Source organism: Prunus avium, chromosome 5 (genome assembly GCF_965620075.1).
Source record: "Prunus avium chromosome 5, drPruAviu1.hap1.1, whole genome shotgun sequence".
Taxonomy (NCBI): domain Eukaryota; kingdom Viridiplantae; phylum Streptophyta; class Magnoliopsida; order Rosales; family Rosaceae; genus Prunus; species Prunus avium.
The window spans coordinates 9,122,884-9,141,743 of record NC_142288.1 but is presented as its reverse complement, the minus strand read 5'-3'; positions in this window follow the sequence as shown (position 1 = coordinate 9,141,743).

Below are 18,860 nucleotides of genomic sequence, written 5' to 3'. Positions count from 1 at the left end.
GGATTTCACTCAAAATTAACCAAATGACTCCTCCCACCATATTATGTTGTTGCCCAGGTTTTGGGCCCGATCCGAAATCAATAGGTGTAAGAAATTGGACAATTCAAGTTCAAAGGCAGTTCGTTCCTAATTGGGGTGATTGGTGTTTTGGGTAGTTCTAGATATCGGATTTCACTCAAACTTAACCAAATGACTCCTCCCACCATATTATGTTGTTGCCCAACTTTTGGGCTCGATCCGAAATCAATAGGTTTAGGAAATTGGACAATTCAAGTTCAAATGCAGTTCGTTCCGAATTGGAGTGGTTTGGGTTTTCGGTAGTTCTAGAGATCGGATTTCATTCAAAACTGACCAAATGACTCCTCCCACCATATTATGATGTTGCCCAAGTTTTGGGCTCGATCCGAAATCAATAGGTGTAAGATATTGGACAATTTATGTTCAAAGACAGTTCGTTCCTAATCGGAGTTGTTGGAGTATTCCATAGTTCTAGAGATCGGATTTCACTCAAAACTAACCAAATGACTACTCCAACCATATGACGACGTTGCCCAAGTTTTGGGCTCGATCTGAAATCAATAGATGTAAGAAATTGGACAATTCAACTTCAAAGGCAGTTCGTTCCTAATTGGAGTGGTTGGTGTTTTGGGTTGTTCTAGAGATCGGATTTCACTCAAACTTAACCCAAACGACTCCTCCCACCATATTATGATGTTGCCCACGTTTTGGGCTCGATCCGAAATCAATAGGTGCAAGAAATTGGACAATTCAAGTTCAAAGGCAGTTCGTTCCAAACTGGAGTGGCTGGGGTAATTCATAGTTCTAGGGATTCGATTTCACTCAAAACACACCGAATGACTCCTTCCACCATATTATGATGTTGCCCAAGTTTTGGGCTCGATCCAAATTCAACGGGTGTAAGAAATTGGACAATTCAAGTTCGAAGGCAGTTCGTTCCTAATTGGTGTGGTTGGTGTATTCCGTTCTTCTAGCGATTGGATTTCACTCAAAACTCACCAAATGACACCCCTCTCCATTTTATGACGTTGCCCAAGTTTTGGGCTCGATCCGAAATCAATAGGTGTAAGAAATTGGACAATTCAAGTTCAACGGCAGTTCGTTCCTAATTGGAGTGGTTGGTGTATTCCGTACTTCTAGCGTTCGGATTTCACTCAAAACTCACCAAATGACTCCTCCCACCATATTATGATGTTGCCCAAGTTTTGGGCTCAATCCGAAATCAATAGGTGTAGGAAATTGGACAATTCAAGTTCAAAGGCATTTCGTTCCTAATTGGAGTGGTTGGTGTTTTGGGTTGTTCTAGAGATCGGATTTCACTCAAACTTAACGAACTGACTCCTCCCACCATATTATGTTGTTGCCCAAGTTTTGGGCTCGATCCGAAATCAATAGGTGTAAGAAATTGGACAATTTATGTTCAAAGCCAGTTCGTTCCTAATCGGAGTGGTTTGTCTATTCCATAGTTCAAGAGATCGGATTTCACTTAAAACTAACCAAATGACTCCTCCCCTCATATTATGATGTTGCCCAAGTATTGGGCTCGATCCGATATCAATAGGTGTAAGAAATTGGACAATTCAAGTTCAAAGGCAATTCGTTCCAAATCGGAGTGGTTGGTGTATTCCATCGTTCTAGAGATCGGATTTCACTCAAAACTAACCAAATGACTCCTCCTACCATATTCTGATTTTGCCCAAGTTTTGGGCTCGATCCGAAATCATTAGGTGTAATTAATTGGACAATTCAAGTTTTAAGGCAGTTCGTTCCTAATTGGAGTGGTTGGTGTTTTTGGTAGTTCTAGAGATCGGATTTCACTCAAACTTAACCAAATGACTCCTCCCAACATATTACGATGTTGCCCAAATTTTGGGCTCAATCCGTAATCAATAGGTGTAAGAAATTCTGCAATTTATGTTCAATGGCAGTTCGTTCCAAATCGGAGTGGTTGGTGTATTCCATAGTTCTAGAGATCGGATTTCACACAAAACTAACCAAATGACTCCTCCCACCATATTATGATGTTGCCCAAGTTTTGGGCTCGATCCGAAATCATTAGGTGTAAGAAATTGGACAATTCAAGTTCAATGGCAGTTCGTTCCTAATTGGAGTGGTTGGTGTTTTGGGTAGTTCTAGAGATCGGATTTCACTCAAACTTAACCAAATGACTCCTCCCACCATATTAAGATGTTCCCCAAGTTTTGGGCTCGATCCGAAATCAATAGGTGTAAGAAATTCGACAATTTATGTTCAAAGCCAGTTCGTTCCTAATCGGAGTGGTTTGTGTATTCCATAGTTCAAGAGATCGGATTTCACTCAAAACTAACCAAATGACTCCTCCCCTCATATTATGATGTTGCCCAAGTTTTGGGCTCGATCCGATATCAATAGGTGTAAGAAATTGGACAATTCAAGTTCAAAGGCAGTTAGTTCCTAATCGGAGTGGTTGGTGTATTGCATTGTTCTAGAGATCGGATTTCACTCAAAACTAACCAAATGACTCCTCCCACCATATTCTGATTTTGCCCAAGTTTTGGGCACGATCCGAAATCAATAGTTTTAAGAAATTGGACAATTCAAGTCCAAAGGCAGTTCGTTCCTTATTGGAGTGGTTGGTGTTTTGGGTAGTTCTAGAGATCGGATTTCATTCAAACTTGACCAAATGACTCCTCCCAACTCGATCCGAAATCAATAGGTGTAAGAAATTGGACAATTTATGTTCAAAGGATGTTCGTTCCTAATCGGAGTTGTTGGTGTATTCCATAGTTGTAGAGATCGGATTTCAGTCAAAACTAACCAAATGACTCCTCCCACCATATTATGATATTGCCGAAGTTTTGGGATCGATCCGAATTCAATAGGTGTAAGAAATTGGACAATTCAAGTTCAAAGGCAGTTCGTTCCTAATTGGAGTGGTTCGTGTTTTTGGTAGTTCTAGAGATCGGATTTTTCTCAAACTTAACCAAATGACTCCTCCTACCATATTATGATGTTGCCCAATTTTCTGGTTCGATCCGAAAGGAATAGGTGTAAGAAATTGGACAATTCAAGTTCAGTGGCACTTCGTTCCAAATTGGAGTGGTTGGTGTTTTGGTAGTTCTAGAGATCGGATTTCACTCAAACTTAACCAAATGACTCCTCCCACCATATTATGATGTTAACCAAGTTTTGGGCTCGATCCGAAATCAATAATTGTAAGAAATTGGGCAATTTATGTTCGTAGGCAGTTCGTTCCTAATCGGAGTGGTTGTTGTATTACATAGTTCTAGAGATCGGATTTCACCCAAAACTAAACAAATCACTCCTCCCACCATATTATGATGGTGCCCAAGTTTTGGGCTCGATCCGAAATCATTAGGTGTAATTAATTGGACAATTCAAGTTCTAAGGCAGTTCGTTCCTAATTGGAGTGGTTGGTGTTTTTGGTAGTTCTAGAGATCGGATTTCACTCAAACTTAACCAAATGACTCCTCCCAACATATTACGATGTTGCCCAAATTTTGGGCTCGATCCAAAATCAATAGGTGTAAGAAATTCTACAATTTATGTTCAATGGCAGTTCGTTCCTAATCGGAGTGGTTGGTGTATTCTATAGTTCTAGAGATCGGATTTCACTCAAAACTAACCAAATGACTCCTCCCACCATATTATGATGTTGCCCAAGTTTTGGGATCGATCCGTAATCAATACGTGTAAGACATTGGACAATTCAAGTTCAAAGGTAGTCCGATCCTAATTGGAGTGGTTGGTGTTTTGGGTAGTTCCAGAGATCGGATTTCACTCAAACTTAACCAAATGAGTCCTCCCACCATATTATGATGTTGCCCCAGTTTTGGGCACGATCCGAAATCAACAGGTGTAAGAAATTGGACAATTCAAGTCCAAAGGCAGTTCGTTCCTAATTGGAGTGGTTGGTGTTTTGGGTAGTTCTAGAGATCGGATTTCACTCAAACTTAACCAAATGACTCCTCCCACCATATTATGATGTTCCCCAAGTTTTGGGCTCGATCCGAAATCAATAGGTGTAGGAAATTGGACAATTCAAGTTCAAAGGCAGTTCGTTCCTCATTGGAGGGGTTGGTGTTTTGGGAAGTTCTAGAGAACTGATTTCACTCAAACATAACGAAATGACTCCTCCCACCACATTTATGTTCGTAGGCAGTTCGTTCCTAATCGGAGTGGTTGGTGTATTCCATAGTTCTAGAGATCGGATTTCACACAAAACTAACCAAATGACTCCTCCCTCCATATTAGGATGTTGCCCACGTTTTGGGCTCGATCCGAAATCAAGCGGTGTAAGAAATTGGACTATTTATGTTCCAAGGCAGTTCGTTCCTAATCGGAGTGGTTCGTGTATTCCATAGTTCCGGAGATCGGATTTCACTCAAACTTAACCATATGACTCCTCCCACCATATTATGGTGTTGCCCAAGCTTTGGGCTCGATCCAAAATCAATAGGTGTAAGAAATTGGACAATTCAAGTTCAAAGGCAGTTCGTTCCTAATCGGATTGGTTGGTGTATTCCATAGTTCTAGAGATCGGATTTCACTCAAAATTAACCAAATGACTCCTCCCTCAGTAGGTGTAAGAAATTGGACAATTCAAGTTCAAAGGCAGTTCGTTCCTAATTGGAGTGGTTGGTGTTTTGGCTAGTTCTAGAGATCGGATTTCACTCAAAATTAACCAAATGACTCCTCCCACCATATTATGATGTTGCCCATGTGTTGGGCTTGATCCGAAATCAGTAGGTGTAAGAAATTGGACAGTTCAAGTTCAAAGGCAGTTCGTACCTAATTGGAGCGGTTGGTGTTTTGGGTAGTTCTAGAGATCGGATTTCACTCAAACTTAACCAAATGACTCCTCCCACCATATTATGATGTTGGCCAAGTTTTGGGCTTGATCGGAAATCAATAGGTTTAAGAAATTGGACAATTTATGTTCAAAGGATGTTCATTCCTAATCGGAGTTGTTGGTGTATTCCATCGTTGTAGAGATCGGATTTCCCTCAAAACTAACCAAATGACTCCTCCCACCATATTATGATATTGCCGAAGTTTTGGGATCGATCCGAATTCAATAGGTGTAAGAAATTGGACAATTCAAGTTCAAAGGCAGTTCGTTCCTAATTGGAGTGGTTGGTGTTTTTGGTAGTTCTAGAGATCGGATTTCTCTCAAACTTAACCAAATGACTCCTCCTACCTTATTATGATGTTGCCCAATTTTCTGGTTCGATCCGAAAGGAATAGGTGTAAGAAATTGGACAATTCAAGTTCAGTGGCAGTTCGTTCCAAATTGGAGTGGTTGGTCTTTTGGGTAGTTCTAGAGATCGGATTTCACTCAAACTTAACCAAATGACTCCTCCCACCATATTATGAGGTTAACCAAGTTTTGGGCTCGATCCGAAATCAATAGGTGTAAGAAATTGGGCAATTTATGTTCGTAGGCAGTTCGTTCCTAATCGGAGTGGTTGGTGTATTCCATAGTTCAGGAGATCGGATTTCACTCAAAACTAACCAAATGACTCCTCCCACCAAATTATGGTGTTGCCCAAGTTTTGGGCTCGATACGAAATCAATAGGTTTAAGAAATTGGACAAATTATGTTCACAGGCAGTTCGTTGCAAGTCGGAGTGGTTGGTGTATTCCGTAGTTCTAGAGATCCGATTCCACAGAAAACTAACCGAATGACTCCGCCCAGCATATTATGATGTTGCCCATGTTTTGGGCTCGATCCGAAATCAATAGGTGTAAGAAATTGGACAATTCAAGTTCAAAGGCAGTTTATTCTTAATTGGAGTGGTTGGTGTTTTGGGTAGTTCCAGAGATCGTATTTCACTCAAACCTAACCAAATGAATCCTCCCACAGTATTATTATGTTGCCCAGGTTTTGGGCTCGATTCGAAATAAATAGGGGTAAGAAATTGGACAATTCATGTTCGAAGGCAGTTCGTTCCTAATTGGAGTGGCTGGTGTTTTGGGTAGTTCTAGAGATCGGATTTCCCTCAAACTTAACCAAATGACTCCTCCCACCATATTATGATGTTGCCCAAGTTTTGGGCTCCATCCGAAATAAATTGGGTTATGAAATTGGACAATTCAAGTTCAAAGGCAGTTCGTTCCTAATCGGAGTGGTTGGTGTATTCCATAGTTCTAGAGATCGGATTTCACTCAGAACTAACCAAATGACTCCTCCCCCCATATTGTGATGTTGCCCAAGTTTTGGGCTCGATCCGAAATCAATAGGTGTAAGAAATTGGACAATTCAAGTTCAAAGGCAGTTCGTTCCTAATTGAAGTGATTGGTGTTTTCGGTAGTTCTAGAGATCGGATTTCACTCAAACTTAACCATATGACTCCTCCCACCATATTATGGTGTTGCCCATGTTTTGGGCTTGATCCGAAATCAATTGGTTTAAGAAATTGGACAATTTATGTTCAAAGGCAGTTCGTTCCTAATCGGAGTGGGTGGTGTATTCCGTAGTTCTAGACATTGGATTTCACTCAAACTTAACCAAATGACTCCTCCCACCATATTATGATGTTGCCCAAGTTTTGGGCTCGATCCGAAATCAATAGGTGTAAGAAATTGGACAATTCAAGTTCAAAGGCAATTCGTTCCTAATTGGAGTGGTTGGTGTTTTTGGTAGTTCTAGAGATCGGATTTCACTCAAACTAAACCAAATGACTGCTCCCCCCATATTATGATGTTGCCCAAGTTTTGGGCATGATCCGAAATCAATAGGTGTAAGAAATTGGACAATTCAAGTTCAAGGGATGTTCGTTCCTAATTGGGATGGTTGGTGTATCGGGTAGTTCTAGAGATCAGATTTCACTCAAAACTAACCAAATGACTCCTCCCACAATATTATGCTGTTGCCCAAGTTTTGGGGTCGATCCAAAATCTATAGGTTTAAAAAATTGGACAATTCAAGTCCAAAGGCAGTTCGTTCGAAATTGGAGTGGTTGGTCTTTTCCATAGTTCTAGAGATCGGATTTTACTCAAAATTCACCAAATCACTCCTCCCACAATATTATGTTGTTGCCCAAGTTTTGGGCTTGATCGGAAATGAATAGGTGTAAGAAATTGGACAATTTATGTTCAAAGGCAGTTCGTTCCATACATCTAGCGATTGGATTTCACTCAAAACTAACCAAATGACTCCTCCCACCATATTATGATGTTGCCCAACTTTTGAGAGTCGTTCGAAATCAATAGGTGTAAGAAATTGGAGAATTCAAGTTCTAGGGCAGTTCGTTCCTAATTGGGGTGGATGGTGTATTGGGTAGTTCTAGAGATCGGATTTCACTCAAACTTAACCAAATGACTCCTCCCACCATATTATGATGTTGCCCAAGTTTTGGGCTCCATCCGAAATCGATAGGTGTAAGAAATTGGACAATTCAAATTCAAAGGAAGTTTGTTCCTAATTGGAGTGGTTGGTGTTTTGGGTGGTTCTAGAGATCGGATTTCACTCAAGTTAACCAAATGACTCCTCCCACCATATTATGACGTTGCCCGAGTTTTGGGCTCGATCCAAAATCAATAGGTGTAAGAAATTGGACAATTCAAGTTCAAAGCCAGCTCGTTCCTAATTGGTGGGGTTGGTGTTTTGGGTAGTTCTAGAGATTGGACTTCACTCAAACTTAAACAAATGACACCTGCCACCATATTTTGATGTTGTCCAAGTTTTTGGCTCGATCCGAAATTAATAAGTGCAAGAAATTGGACAATTCAAGTTCAAAGGCAGCTCGTTCCTAATTGGAGGGGTTGGTGTTTTGGGTGGTTCTAGAGATCGGATTTCACTCAACTTAACCAAATGACTCCTCCCTCCATATTGTGACGTTGCCCAAGATTTGGGTTCGATCCGAAATCAATAGGTGTAAGAAATTGGACAATTCCAGTTCAAAGGCAGTTCGTTCCTAATTGGAGTGGTTGGTGTTTTGGGTAGTTCTAGAGATCGGATTTCACTCAAACTTAACCAAATGACTCCTCTCAAGTTTTGGGCTCGATCCGAAATCAATAGGTGTAAAAAATTGGACAATTTTTGTTCAAAGGCAGTTCGTTCCTAATCGGAGTGGTTGGTGTATTCCATAGTTCTAGAGATCGTATTTCACTCAAAACTAACCAAATGACTCCTCCCACCACATTGTGATGTTGCCCAAGTTTTGGGCTCGATCCGAAATCAATAGGTGTAAGAAATTGGACAATTTATGTTCAAAGGCAGTTCGTTCCTAATTGGAGTGGTTGGTGTTTTGGGTAGTTCTAGAGATCTGATTTCACTGAAACTCAACCAAATGACTCCTACCACCATATTTTGATGTTACCCAGTTTTTGGGCTCGATCCGAAATCAATAGGTTTAAGAAATTGGACAATTCAAGCTCAGAGGCAGTTCGTTCCTATTTGGAGTGGTTGGTGTTTTGGGTAGTTCTAGAGATTGGATTTCATTCAAACTTAACCAAACGACTCCGCCCACCATATGATGATGTTGCCCAAGTTTTGGGCTCGATCCGAAATAAATAGGAGTATGAAATTGGACAATTCAAGTTCAATGGCAGTTCATTCCTAATCGGAGTGGTTGGTGTATTCCATAGTTCTAGAGATCGGATTTCACTCAAAACAAACCAAATGACTCCTCCCCCCATGTTGTGTTGTTGCCCAACTGTTGATCTCGATCCGAAATCAATAGGTGTAAGAAATTGGACAATTCAAGTTCAAAGGCAGTTCGTTCGTAGTTGGATTGGTTGGTGTTTTGGGTAGGTCTAGAGATTGGATTTCACTCAAACTTAACCAAATGACTCCTCCCACCATATTATGATGTTGCCCAAGTTTTGGGCTCCATCCGAAATAAATTGGGGTATGAAATTGGACAATTCAAGTTCAAAGGCAGTTCGTTCCTAATCGAAGTGGTTGGTGTATTCCGTAGTTCTAGAGATCGGATTTCACTCAAACTTAACCAAATGACTCCTCCCACCATATTATGATGTTGCCCAAGTTTTGGGCTCGATCCGAAATCAATAGGTGTAAGAAATTGCACAATTCAAGTTCAAAGGCAGTTCGTTCCTAATCGGAGTGGTTGGTGTATTCCGTAGCTCCAGAGATCGGATTTCACTCAAAACTAACCAAATGACTACTCCCACCATATTATGATGTTGCCCAAGTTTGGGGCTCGATCCGAATTCAATAGGTGTAAGAAATTGGACAATTGAAGTTCAATAGCAGTTCGTTCCTAATTGGAGTGGTTGGGGTTTTGCGTACTTCTAGAGGTCGGATTTCACTCAAACTTAACCAAATGACTCCTCCCACCATATTATGATGTTGCCCAAGTTTTGGGCTCGATCCGAATTCAATAGGTGTAAGAAATTGGACAATTTATATTCAAAGGCATTTCGTTCCCAATTTGGGTGGTTGGTGTATTGGGTAGTTCTGGAGATTGGATTTCACTCTAACTTAACCAAATGACTCCTCCCACCGTATTATGATGTTGCCCAAATTTTCGGCTCGATCCGAAATCAATAGGTGTAAGAAATTTGATTATTCAAGTTCAAAGGCAGTTCCTTCCTAATCGGAGTGGTTGGTGTATTCCATAGTTCTAGAGATCGGATTTGATTCAAAACTAACCAAATGACTCCTCCCACCATATTATGATGTTGCCCAACTTTTGGGCTCGATCCGTAATCAATAGGTGTAAGAAATTCGACAATTCAAGTTCAAAGGTCGTTCGTTCCTAATTGGAGTGGTTGGTGTTTTGGGTAGTTCTAGAGGTCGGATTTCACTCAAACTTAACCAAATGACTCCTCCCACCAAGTTATGATGTTGCCCAAGTTTTGGGCTCGATAAGAAGTCAATAGGTGTAAGAAATTGGACAATTCAAGTTCAAAGGCGGTTTGTTCATAATTGGAGTGGTTGGTATTTTGGGTAGTTCTACAGATCGGATTTCACTCAAACTTAACCAAATGAATCCTCCCACCATATTGTGATGTTGCCCAACTTTTGGGCACGATCCGAAATCAATAGGTGTAAGAAATTGGACAATTCAAGTTCAAAGGCAGTTTGTTCCTAATTGGAGGGGTTGGTGTTTTGGGTAGTTCTAGAGATCGGATGTCACTCAAACTTAACGAAATGACTCCTCCTACCATATTATGATGTTGCCCAAGTTTTGGGCTCGATCCGAAATCAATAGGTGCAAGAAATTGGACAATTCAAGTTCAAAGGCAATTCGTTCCTAATTGGAGTGGTTGGTGTTTTGGGTAGTTCTAGAGATCGGATGTCACTCAAACTTAACGAAGTGACTCCTCCTACCATATTATGATGTTGCCCAAGTTTTGGGCTCGATCCGAAATCAATAGGTGTAAGAAACTGGACAATTTATGTTTAAACGCAGTTCGTTCCAAGTTGGAGTGGTTGGTGTATTCTGTAGTTCCAGAGATCGGATTTCACTCAAAACTAACCAAATGACTCCTCCAACCATATTATGATGTTGCCCAAGTTTTGGGATCGATCTGAAATCAATAGCTGTAACAAATTGGACAATCCAATTTCAAAGGCAGTTCGTTCCCGATTGGAGTGGTTGGTGTTTTGGGCAGTTCTAGGGATCGGATTTCACCCAAAACTGACCAAACGACTCCTCCGTCCATATTTTGATGTTGCCCAAGTTTTGGGCGCGATCCGGAATCAATAGATGGAAGAAATTGGACAATTTATGTTGAAAGGCAGTTCGTTCCTAATCGGAGCGGTTGTTGTATTCCATAGTTCTAGAGATCGGATTTCCCTCAAAACTAACCAAATGACTCCTCCCACCATATTGTGATGTTGCCAAATTTTGGGGCTCGATCCGAAATCAATACATGTAAGAAATTGGACAATTCAGGTTCAAAGGCAATTCGTTCCTAATTGGACTGGTTCGTGTTTTGGGTAGTTCTACAGATTGGATTTCGCTCAAACTTTACCAAATGACAACTCCCACCATATTATGATGTTGCCCAAGTTTTGGGCTCGATCTGAAATCAATAGGTGTAAGAAATTGGACAATTTATGTTCAAAGGCAGTTCGCTCCTAATCGCAGTGGTTGGTATATTCCATAGTTCTAGACATCAGATTTCACTCAAGACTAACCAAATGACTCCTCCCACCATATTATGATGTTGCTCAAGTTTTGGGCTCGATCCGAAATCAATAGATGTTAGAAATTGGACAATTCAAGTTCAAAGGCAGTTCGTTCCTAATTGGAGTGGTTGGTGTTTTGGGTAGTTCTAGAGATCGGATTTCACTCAAACTTAACCAAATGACTCCTCCCACCATATTATTATGTTTCCCAAGTTTTGGGCTCGATTCGAAATCAATAGGTGTAAGAGATTGTACAGTTTATGTTCAAAGGCAGTTCGTTCCTAGTCGGAGTGGTTGGTGTATTCCATAGTTCTAGACATCGGATTTCACTCAAACTTAACCAAATGACTCCTTCCACCGTATTATTATGTTGCCCACGTTTTGGGCTCGATCCGAAATCAACAGTATTAAGAAATTGGATAATTTATGTTCAAAGGCAGTTCGTTCCTAATCGGAGTGGTTGGTGTGTTCCATAGTTCTAGAGATCGGATTTCACCCAAAACTAACCAAATGACTCCTCCCACCATATTATGATGTTGCTCAAGTTTTGGGCTCGATCCGAAATCAATAGATGTAAGAAATTGGACAATTCAAGTTCAAAGGAGATTCGTTCCTAATTGGAGTGGTTGGTGTTTTGAATAGTTCTAGAGATCGGATTTCACTCAAAACTAACCAAATGACTCCTCCCAACATATTATGATGTTGCCCAAGTTTTGGGCTCGATCCGAAATCAATAGGTGTAAGAAATTGGACAATTCAAGTTCAAAGGCAGTTCGTTCCTAATTGGAGTGGTTGGTGTTTTGCGTAGTTCTAGAGATCGGATTTCACTCAAACTTAACCAAATGACTCCTCCCACCATATTATGGTGTTGCCCAAGTTTTGGGCTTGATACGAAATCAATAGGTTTAAGAAATTGGACAATTTATGTTCAAAGGCAGTTCGTTGCAAGTCGGAGTGGTTTGTGTATTCCGTAGTTCTAGAGATCGGATTTCACTCAAAACTAACCAAATGACTCCTCCCACCATATTATGATGTTGCCCATGTTTTGGGCTCGATCCGAAATCAATAGGTGTAAGAAATTGTACAATTCAAGTTCAAAGGTACTTCGTTTCTAATTGGAGTGGTTGGTGTTTTGGGCAGTTCTAGAGATTGGATGATCGGTTCATAATTGTCTATCATTTTGTACCCTTCTAGCTTATGATTTGGTTATGTGTTTGAGTTAAACTTGTGCTTTTAATCTTTTTTGTGTTTATCTTTCAGTTTATTGAGCTTTAGGTAACAATGATGGCTTTGGATGGGAAATTATGCAATCCATGCATTTGAAGGCCTGATTTGGGTGAATGGAAGAAGAGCTTAAAGACAAACTAATTTTGGCTACAAACCCTTGCCAGCCCAGTTTCGGAGGTCAACTTCTTGGCCTTGGATCAGCATGCTCTGGGACTCGGATGAGATGAAGATCTTCCTGAAAGTTGTTCGAATGGGTGTGTACTATAACATATCCAAATGTCAGGCGAATTGAACATATCTGGAGTCCTTGGCCCGTCCAATACTGAACCCTGCTCAGGAGGATTTGCAGCTGCCAGCTTTTAGCCATGTGCCTCCTTTTAGCCATAACTGACTTTGGATCCAACATAATGAGTGAAGTGGGGAGGCATTCCAGCTATGAAAGTCTAAAGGATCAATTTGGTACATGATGGAGCTATTAAAGAGAAAGCTTGTGCATGCATGTAAAGCATAAATGAAATGAAGTCAATTCCAGTCTCTGTTCGGCAGCCAAATTGCAAGGCCCAGAACGCACACTTCTACTGCTCCGATGGGAATACTTTCTTCATAGAAGTTGTTCTACTATAACATATCCAAATTTGAGCCCCATTGGATAAGTTTTGAAACCTCTGGCCTTCCTACATCAAGTCTGGTTCAGAAGACTCGTTTTTGTTCAACAACCAAAAGAAGACCACATGGGTTGGCAGCAAAAGGCAGCCACAATTGATCACCTTTGATCCCATGTGAAGAAAGCTTGAGGTGCAGCAAAAGAAGTATGGGATGAGATTGATTCCAACCACACTAACATAGACAAGATGAAGTGTGAGTTATGGGTTGTATTAAAAGAGGAATGGTGGTGTTGGATTTCATCATGTTGTTCCTCCCTCTTAGCCCTATAAATAGAGAAGCCTTCAAGCTTCAAAACACACCCCAAGGGGGGGAGCTCTCAAACACTTCTCTAGAGCTCCCTTCCCTTCTCTCCCTCACATTCTCTTAGTTTCCTTTCAAGTTGTCAATTGTTGTAACAAAATGATTTTACTAAATTTTCCTTCAAGTTTTCTTAAATAATTCGAATTGAACTATGAATAGGAAGAGTATGTATGGACATTCGACAACAGGGATTAGATACATGCTTGGTTGTTTAAATTGTTCTTCTATGCTTAATGGGTCCCTAATGCTTAATTTTAGGTTAGACAACAAATGATCAAATTAGGGAATTAGGAACACAAGGTTATGATCAAACACCATGGCTTACTAATACTTTAGCAAGAATCAATACGTTAATCTAATTGAACTTGGGAACCTATCTACTTGAGTTATTTTCTTTTCTTTCTTTCTTGTTTTATTTATTTTCTTTCCTGTTCTTCTGTTTTGTATAGGAAAACTGAATTGGATTATTCAATCACCAATCCCTGTGGAATCGACCTCGCACTTACATATGCTATACTACCAAACGGCTCGTGCACTTGCGAGTATCACAAGTTGAGGATGCAGCTGAATCCATTTTGGTGCAGCTGAATCGAAGCAACATTGGATTTCACTCAAACTAAACCAAATGACTCCTTCCACCATATTTTGATGTTGCCCAAGTTTTGGGCTCGATCCGAAATCAATAGGTGTAAGAAATTGGACAATTCAAGTTCAAAGGCAGTTCGTTCCTAATTGGAGTTGTTGGAGTTTTGAGTAGTTCTAGAGATCGGATTTCACGCAAACTTAGCCAAATGACTCCTCCCACCATATTATGTTGTTGCCCAAGTTTTGGGCTTTATCCGAAATCAATAGGTGAAAGAAATTGGACAATTCAAGTTCAAAGGCAGTTCATTCCTAATTGGGGTGGTTGGGGTATTGGGTAGTTCTAGAGATCGGATTTCACTCAAACTTAACCAAATGACTCCTCCCACCATATTATGATGTTGCCCAAGTTTTGGGCTCGATCCAACATCAATAGATGTAAGAAATTGGACAATTCAAGTTCAAAGGCAGTTCGTTCCCAACTGAAGTGGTTGGTGTATTCCACAGTTCTAGAGATCAGATTTCACTCCAAATTAACCAAATGACTCCTCCCACCATATTATGATGTTGCCCAAGTTTTGGGGTTGATCCGCAATCAATAGGTGTAAGAAATTGGACAGTTCAAGTTCAATGGCAGTTCGTTCCAAATTGAGGTGGTTGGTGTATTGGGTAGTTCTAGAGATTGGATTGCACTCAAAATTAACCAAATGACTCCCCCACCATATTATGATGTTGCCCATGTTTTGGGCTCTATCCGAAATCAATAGGTGTAAGAAATTGGACAATTCAAGTTCAAAGGCAGTTCGTTCCTAATTGGGGTGGTTGGTGTATTGTGTAGTTCTAGAGATCCGATTGCACTCAAAACTAACCAAATGACTCCTCCCACCATATTATGATGTTGCCCAAGTTTTGGGCTCTATCCGAAATCAATAGGTGTAAGAAATTGGACAATTCAAGTTCAAAGGCAGTTCGTTCCTAATTGGAGTGCTTGGTGTTTTGGGTAGTTCTAGAGATTCGATTTCGCTCAAACTTAAACGAACGACTCCTCCCACCATATTATGATGTTGCCCAACTTTTGGGCTCGATTCGAATTCAAAAGGTTTGAGAAATTGGACAATTCAAGTTCAAAGGCAGTTCGTTCCTAATTGACGTGGTTGGTGTATTCCATAGTTCTAGAGATTGGATATCACCCAAAATTAACCAAAAGACTCCTCCCACCATATTATGATGTTGCCCAAGTTTTGGGCTCGATCCAAAATAAATAGGTGTAAGAAATTGAACAATTTATGTCTAAAGGCAGTTCGTTCCAAATCGGAGTGGTTGGTGAACTCCGTAGTTCTAGAGATCGGATTTCACTCGAAATTAACCAAATCTCTCCTCCCACCATATTTCGATGTTACCCAAGTTTTGGGCTCAATCCGAAATCAATAGGTGTAAGAAATTGGACAATTCAAGTTCAAAGGAAATTTGTTCCTAATTGGAGTGGATGGTGTTTTGGGTAGTTCTAGAGATCGGATTTCACTCAAACTTAACCAAATGACTCCTCCCACCGCATTATGACGTTGCCCAAGTTTTGGGCTCGATCCGAAATCAATAGGTGTAAGAAATTGGACAATTCAAGTTCAAAGGCAGTTCGTTCCTAATTGGAGTGGTTGGTGTTTTGCGTAGTTCTAGAGCTTGGATTTCACTCAACCTTATCCAAATGACTCCTCCCACCATGTTATGATGTTGCCCATGTTTTGGGCGCGATCCGAAATCAATAGGTGTAAGAAATTGGACAATTCAAGTTCAAAGGCAGTTCGTTCCTAATTGGAGTGGTTGGTGTTTTGCGTAGTTCTAGAGCTTGGATTTCACTCAACCTTATCCAAATGACTCCTCCCACCATGTTATGATGTTGCCCATGTTTTGGGCGCGATCCGAAATCAATAGGTGTAAGAAATTGGACAATTCAAGTTCAAAGGCAGTTCGTTCCTAATTGGAGTGGTTGGTGTTTTGGGTAGTTCTAGAGATCGGATTTCACTCAAACTTAACCAAATGACTCCTCGCCCCATATTACGATGTTGCCCAAGTTTTGGGCTCGAACCGAAATCAATAGGTGTAAGAAATTGGACAATTTATGTTCAAAGGCAGTTCGTTCCAAATCGGAGTGGTTGGTGTATTCCAAAGTTCGAGAGATTTGATTTCACTCAAAACTAACCAAATGACTCCTCCCACCACATTATGATGTTGCCCAAGTTTTGGGCTTGATCCGAAATCAATAGGTGTAAGAAATTGGTCAATTTATGTTCAAAGGAAGTTCGTTCCTAGTTGGAGTGGTTGGTGTTTTGGGTAGTTCTAGAGATCGGATTTCACTCAAACTTAACCAAATGACTCCTCCCGCCATATTATGATGTTGCCCAAGGTTTAGCATCGATCTGAAATCAATAGGTTTAACAAATTGGACAATTCAAGATCAAAGGAAGTTCGTTCCTAATCGGATTGGTTGGTGTATTGGGTAGTTCTACAGATCAGATTTCACTCAAACTTAACCAAATGACTCGTCCCACCATATTATGATGTTGCCCAAGTGTTGGGCTCGATCTGAAATCAATAGGTGTAAGAAATTTTACAATTCATGTTCAAAGGCCGTTCGTTCCTAATTGGGTGGGTTGGTGTATTGGGTAGTTCTAGAGATCGGATTTCACTGAAACTTAACCAAATGACTCATCCCACCGTATTATGATGTTGCCCAAGTTTTGGGCTCGATCCGATATCAATAGGTGTAAGAAATTGGACAATTCATGTTCGAAGGCAGTTCGTTCCTAATTGGAGTGGTTGGTGTATTGGATAGTTCTAGAGATCAGATTTCACTCAAAATTGACCAAATGACTCCTCCCACCATATTATGATGTTGCATAAGTCTTGGGCTCGATCCGAAATCAATAGGTGTTAGAAATTGGACAATTCAAGTTCAATGCCAATCTAATTGGAGTGGTTGGTGTTTTGGGTAGTTCTAGAGATCGGATTTCACCCAAACTTAACCAAATGACTCCTCCCACCACATTATGATGTTGCCCAAGTTTTGGGCTGGATCCGAAATCAATAGGTGTAAGAAATTGGACAATTCCAGTTCAGTGGCAGTTCGTTCCTAATTGGGGTGGTTGGTGTTTGGGGAAGTTCTAGAGATCGGATTTCACTCAAACTTAACGAAATGACACATCCCAATATATGATGATGTTGCCCAAGTTTTGGGCTCGTTCAGCAATCAATAGGTGTAAGAAATTGGACAATTCAAGTTCAAAGGCAGTTCGTTCCTAATTGGGATGGTTGGTGTATCGAGTAGTACCAGAGATCGGATTTCACTCCAAATTAACCGAATGACTCCTCCCACCATATTATGGTGTTGACCAAGTTTTGGGCTCGATCCGAAATCAATAGGTTTAAGAAATTGGACAATTCAAGATCAAAGGAAGTTCGTTCCTAATCAGATTGGTTGGTGTATTGGGTAGTTCTAGAGATCAGATTTCACTCAAACTTAACCAAATGACTCCTCCCACCATATTATGATGTTGCCCAAGTGTTGGGCTCGATCCGAAATTAATAGGTGTAAGAAATTGGACAATTCATGTTCAAAGGTCGTTCGTTCCTAATTGGGTAGGTTGGTGTATTGGGTAGTCCTAGAGATCGGATTTCACTGAAACTTGACCAAATGACTCATCCCACCATATTATGATGTTGCCCAAGTTTTGGGCTCGATCCGAAATAAATAGGTGTATGAAATTGGACAATTTATGTTCAAAGGAAGTTTGTTCCTAATTGGAGTGGTTGGTGTTTCGGGTAGTTCTAGAGATCGGATTTCACTCAAACTTAACCAAATGACTCCTCCCAGCATATTCTGATGTTGCCCCAGTTTTGGTCTCGATCCGAAATCAATAGGTGTAAGAAATTGGACAATTCAAGTTCAAAGGCAGTTCGTTCCTAATTGGAGTGGTTGGTGTTTTGGGTAGTTCTAGAGATTGGATTTCACTCAAATTTAACCAAATGACTCTTCCCACCGTTTTATGATGTTGCCCAAGTTTTGGGCTCGATCCGAAATCAGTAGGTGGAAGAAATTGGACAATTCAAGTTCAAAGGCAGTTCGTTCCTAATTGTAGTGGTTAGTCCTTTGGGTAGTTCTAGAGATCGGATGTCACTCAAACTTAACCAAATGACTCCACCCCACATATTATGGTGTTCCCCAAGTTTTGGGCTCGATCCGAAATCAATAGGTCCAAGAAATTGGACAATTTATGTTCAAAGGCAGTTCGTTTCTAATCGGAGTGGTTGGTGTGTTCCATAGTTCTAGAGATCGGATTTCACTCAAGACTAACCGAATGACTCCTCCCACCATATTTTGATGTTGCCCAAGTTTTGGGCTTGATCCGAAATCAATAGGTGTAAGAAATGGGACAATTCAAGTTCAAAGGCAGTTCGTTCCTAATTGGAGTGGTTGGTGGTTTGGGTAGTTCTAGAGATCGGATTTCACTCAAACTTAACCAAATGACTCCTCCCATCATATTATGTTGTTGCCCAAGTTTTAGGCTCGATCCGAAATCAATAGGTGTAATAAATTAGACAATTCAAGTTCAAAGGCAGTTCGTTTCTAACTGGAGTGGTTGGTATTTTGGGTACTTCTTGAGATCGGATTTCACTCAAACTTCACCAAATGACTCCTCCCACCATATTATGTGGCTGCTCAAGTTTTGGGCTTGATCCGAAATCAATAGGTGTAAGAAATTGGACAATTCAAGTACAAAGGCGGTTCGTTCCTAATTGGAGTGGTTGGTGGTTTGGGTAGTTCTAGAGATCGGATTTCGCTCAAACTTCGCCAAATGACTCCTCCCACCATATTATGATGTTGCCCAAGTTTTGGGCTCTATCCGAAAGCAATAGGTGTAAGAAATTGGACAATTCAAGTTCAAAGGCAGTTCGTTCCTAATTGGGG